Here is a 6,000-nt window from a genome sequence, read left to right on the forward strand (position 1 = left end):
AGACTTTGGGGAGGTAATTATGTTTAGATGAGGACATGAGGATGGAGCAACCATGATGAGATTTGTATTCTTATAAGGAGGTAAAGAGACCAGAGCTCTCTTCATACAGTGAGACTGGCAAGGAAGAGAGCCTGCTCTGGGGAACAGAATTGGCTGACATGTTGACCTTGAACTTCCCAGCTTCCAGAACTGTGAGAAATAAATTCCTGGCTTCTCAGTCTGTGTTTTTTTATTATGGCAGCTTGGGCTGACTAATAGATATTTCAAAAATTTACCAAATTATTCAGATATTTCAAATGTTCTGATTTTGACATTCTAATGAATGTTTCAGTTTTCATCCAATAATCTAGTTTATTGAATTTTTTATGAATGCCCCTTTTTTTTGCCTTAAGAGCAAACTCCTGCTAAAATTATTCAATTTGATTGGGCTGATTAAATTTAGATATTAAGATTACTGAAAACCATGAATCTTAAAAGATATTATTTGAATTAGATTCAATATAAAGTGTTAATAATCATGATTAGATAATGAGAAATTTCAGCAGAGTAATTGTTTTCTTTAATAATTAAGGCGTTTAAGGCAATACTGTTTTTTTCATTTATATTTTTGCTTGACTGTATAGGTTTTGGTATGATGTGTTTTTCTTTCTGTACCTTTGTAAATGGTGTGCATTTTCTATTTTGTTCCAAAAGTTATCATGCACTGTTGTTGCTTAATTTCTAAGTAGGTAAGATTATGTTGGTATGGTTTATGTTATTTCCGATTTCGTGCATTTTGTGATGAAAACGTAATATATGATTCTTTCTCTGGAATATACATCATATATGTGTGTATTCAACATTGTTTATCCAATTGCTTTCCTCCTTTTTTATTTATACTAATAAATCTGTTTCTCTATAGTTTTTATCTTAAAAAATGTTTTTAAAGCATTGAACAAGTTGTATTCATTTTTCCTGTAGCTCTTATTTCTTTAATAGTCATGACCTCTATCTTGCCTGTCATAGTTACACTCATGTTTCCCTGCTATACTTGGGGACAAGTCCTCAGCTATTCCCTCACAAGGACTGTGTCCCCTGCTCTCCAGCACCATTCTCCACAAGCTGAGCTCCTAAGAACATATTTACTGTCCTTTTCCACCACAATCTGAGACACTTTCTTTTTCTTTTCTTTTCTTTCTTTTTTTTTTTTTTGGCTGCACCACCACATGGCTTGCGGGATATTAGTTCCCCTACCAGGGATCGAACCCATGCCCCCTGCTGTGGAAGCACGGAGTCCTAACCACTGGACCGCCAGGGAATTCTCTGTTTCTTTTGTCTCTCCTTCACTACACCTTATCTCAGAGTTTTAATTAGGACAGTTTAATACTTTTAATCTCCGATTCTTTGTATATTTTTCCTCTCAATGACAAGAATTACTCTTCAATTTTGATAATTTACATCCATTTGATTTCAAGGATTTCTCCTCAATACTGAGCATCCTTATGATCATTTTTTTTTTTTTTTTCCCCCTGTACGCGGGCCTCTCACTGCTGTGGCCTCTCCCGTTGTGGAGCACAGGCTCCGGACGCGCAGGCTCAGCGGCCATGGCTCACGGGCCCAGCCGCTCTGCGGCATGTGGGATCTTCCCAGACTGGTGCACGAACCCATGTCCCCTGCATCGGCAGGCGGACTCTCAACCACTGCGCCACCAGGGAAGCCCCTTATGATCATTTTATTGCATTCCTACACAGTGTCTCTTTAATTTCGATCATATATATATGAAATAAGAGATTCATCCCACCCTACCCCCATTATTCTTCTTCTCTTTACCTTCCGGTCTCTTGAGGTTTTTCCCAGATACAATGTTATTGGTTAGATGCAGAACAGGACAGTGTATTTCCTGAAGTCTAGCATATCCACATATATCTTTCTTTCTTTCTACCCACTTCCTCTCATCAGAGGTTAGTATCTCTGCTAGGAATGGAATGACCAAGCTACAATTCTTACTTCTCAATATTCTGTAGGTGGTTTATACTGTCCTGTTGCCAATGTGGCAGATTACTTGCCTGTGGCTGGTCTGATCCTTTTTCCTTTTTTTCCTTTTTTAATTAATTTGTTTCTTCTCTGGAAGCTTGCGAGGGTCTTCACCTTTTAAGTTCTGGAATTTCTCCAAGCTTTTTTCAAAATCATTACCTTTGCCTGGGTTGCTTAGTGAATAATTTTCACCTGCAGGATCAGCTTTTTTCAGCTCAAGTTAGCATGTTTTAGTTCCTGTCCTCTATCTGTTTCTGTCGTTCCCTCCAGAACTTCTACAATTGACATTTCCTCAGCTCTCTCCTCCAGCCCTCTAGTTTCCAGTATGGTTTTCTGTCTTTATATTTTTGGCTCTGTGCTTTAAGATATTTGTTACACTGTATCATCTAGACCACCAATCCTGATCTCACCTGTAACTGTCCTATTTTTCAACATCTACTGAATATCTTTAGATTTACATTTCTGTAAAGTCTTTTTGAACCATGCTTGAAACTCCCTAAATGCTCACTGTTATTCACGGCCTGGTCTGTCTCTTGTTTGATTGATTGATTGATTGATTTGGGGACTTAATCTAAGGTTACTTTTTTTCTCTCAGCTTGCTCATTTGTTGTAGATGTATTACTGAAACCACAATACTTCTAAGATGGGACTTGAACCCAGCCAAAACTTAGATTGGGACTCGAACCCATGGGCTGGGACTCAAATCCACCCACACCTCAGATTAAGGCTTGAACCCATGATCCCTGACTTAGGAGGGAACCCAAATCCACTGTATTTTAATTGAAACCGCTCACCTGGTGTCAGGATTTACTGAAGCTCAGGTTCTGTTGTCTCAGAAAGAATTCAGCATGAGGCAAAGTGATAGGCAAAGAGTGAGTTTATTAGCATAGGACACTTGTGAGAGAAACAAGCGGGCAGGCACGGGAGCATCGCCCTGAGAACAACGAGGGCTACATTTTTATAATCCAAGGAAAAGTGGGGAGGGGAGAAGACCATCTTCTTCCTCTTTCTTCAGTAGATGTCAAGGCTTACATCATTAGTTCCTCCTTTGACCCTATACGGTTTAACCGGGACTGTCATGGTGCTATTTAAATCATAAGTATATTTAGTAGAAGGGTGGTACCACATATTAAAATATGGTAATTCATCCCAGGTTTTGGTATAATGTCCCCTTTCACCTAGTTTCTTTCCCCTTTCACATATATTTTTGTCTTGGCTACATGCAGAAATGCCACTCTTCAAGGACCATTGACTCCCTGACTTCATGTAACAGTATTCAGACCTCATATCTGTTGTCTTGTGTTTTAACTATCAGGATTTGTGGCTTGAGTGTGCCTGGTGCTTGGATGGACCTGATCTTCCTTCAGGGTAGTGTAGCTTGTTGCTAGGTTACTGGATTCTTTTCTTGAGTGGTCATTAGCTTCAACAGTCTCCCAAACTCCCGTACAATTTCCTCTCTGCCTTTAATCTCCTAGTGGGATTTCTAAACTATTTAATTATCCTACTCTATCCCTATCAGTACCATGGTTCTTTCCTTGTTTGTTGCCCTTCTGATCTTCTGGGGAACCTCCAGAGGAAATAGCCACATTTGTGGAAGAATTAACGGGATTCTACGGGCCAGTAGTTGATTAGCAGCAGGTTATCATTCCCCATTACAGCACAGAAGGTCCACATTTTCTTCTTTCATCTCTTCTTCCTCTCTTATCTGTAGAAGGGATTGAGACAACCATTTGGCTTCTCAGTTCTTTAGGATTGAGAAGACCAATCTCATATTGGCAGATGGAGTGCACAGAGCTACTTTCACTAGGATATACTATATGAAGAGTCTCTTTTTGGGTATCCCCAATACTGGTTTCCCGGTTCTTACATGGCGCAAATATGAGACAGTCCTGCACCAGTTATTGGTCAAGTACCTCTCATATATTCCAGGTACCAGAAGATACTTGACTCCAAAGAAGTAGATTGATAAGTTGGATCTAACTTGAATCAAATGCTCCAGTGTTTTGGTGGTATATACACTTTTATTTATGTGTCTTTCATTATATGAATGGCCTCTATTTATTGGTTTCCAGAGGAATCTTATTCATCCTCAGAGAACCAGTTCCTTTTTCTCCTTCCATGAAGCCTTTGCCTATCCACAGTGGTTTCTCCTCTGAATATCTCTTGTATTCACCCCCTATTCCTTTAATTTTACAGTTTGAAGACTTAATTTAGTTTCCTGCTTTAACAGTGCTTGCCACGTAGTAGTAAGTTAATACATATTCACCTAACAAACGAGTCTATGCTTACGTAAGTATATTTAATGCACGATCAAATATGGAAAATTAATATGTATCACAACATCTGGTACTGTACGATACTCTTCATAAGCAAAAAAGAGTATCTGTAGATTATTTTGTAAGAAGCAGATAGTGACTGATCACTGGGAGTCTTTTCTTTTAGTGCTACTTCTCCTATCAATTTATTTCTATAATTTTACTAAAATAACCATTGGCAAAATGTATAGCCAAAAGGTGTTGAAACCATCTAAGATCAAATACTGTGTCTTACTCCTCTGTTTTATGGCCAGACCCTACTCAGGGTAGGTTTCTGATTGACAAATGTTACTGTGCATAAGAATAACCCAGAGGCCCTGTTAAATGAAGGTTCATTTCCCCCCCTTCTTGAAAGTCTAATTCAGTAGATGTGAGGTGGATCTCAAATACCTGCATCTTTAAAAAGCACCCTAGGAGGGGCTTCCCTGGTGGCGCTGTGGTTAAGAGTCCACCTGCCAATGCGGGGGACACGGATTCGTGTCCCGGTCCGGGAGGATCCCACATGCCGCGGAGCGGCTGGGCCCGTGAGCCATGGCCGCTGAACCTGCGCGTCCGGAGCCTGTGCTCCGCAACGGGAGAGGCCACAGCAGTGAGAGGCCCGTGTACCGCAAAAAAAAAAAAAGCATCCTAGGTGATTCTGAATTAGGTAGGTCACCCAAAACCAACACTTGGAGACACACTGGTTAAATGCCTCAATGAATATTGGTTGAAATGAATTAATTCATCTAAGCAGTTTCATCATTTCATAATGCATTATTCTTTAAGAGATGATCTAAAGATTTCTTCCCTTAAAAGTGATTTTTTTAATATTTAATTTCTCTATTTATGAAAATATAACTGACTGAATTCCCAAGTGAAATATGTCAGGTGACTGATGTTGAGAAATTTTATGGAAAGCTGTAAAGGAAAAAGAGCAATATGAAATGTCCAGAACAGACAGATACAGAGTCAGAAAGTAGATTAGTGGTTTCCAGAGGCTGGGAGGAGGGAGGAATGGAGAGTGACTATTTATGAGTATGGAGTTTTGGGGAATGAAAATGTTCTAAAATTAGATAGTGATGGTGGAACGGCTCTGTGAATATACTAAAAACCGCTGAATTGTGCACTTTAAAAGGGTGAGTTTTATGGTATGTGAGTTATAATTCACATACTATTTGTATATTCTCAATAATGCTATTATTACAAAAGAAAATGAGTAAGTCTAGTAAATTATATAAAGATTAAAAAATAAAATGGAAGAACAAATGAACAACCATGCGCTTACGTCTACCTCTTTTTAGTTGTAAAGCTGAGACCTTTGCAGAAGGCATTCTTATAAAGAACTCTTATGGGTCTGAAGGGAATTTTGTATTCCAATCTGATTGTGAAGCTTTCTTAACAAACTGTCAGTAGAGCTCAAATATTAAATGAGATTATGCACATTGTGATCAGAAGGAAGAATTGCATTTACCATGTAAATAAGCCAAAAGTGCATTGAGTGCATGTGCGCGCGCACACACACACACACACACACACACACACACACACACGTGTCATGTGTTCTCGTGGTCCTGTAGAGAAATATGGAAACAGAAAAATCCCATCCAGTTTATCTGTGTAAAGATAAAAACTGAAGTCAGTTTCTTAAAACTTTACTATTTCCTTTTGGTTTATCTGATTTTTATCTAGTCTC

The sequence above is a fragment of the Orcinus orca genome, chromosome 14, assembly GCF_937001465.1.
Source record: "Orcinus orca chromosome 14, mOrcOrc1.1, whole genome shotgun sequence".
Taxonomy (NCBI): domain Eukaryota; kingdom Metazoa; phylum Chordata; class Mammalia; order Artiodactyla; family Delphinidae; genus Orcinus; species Orcinus orca.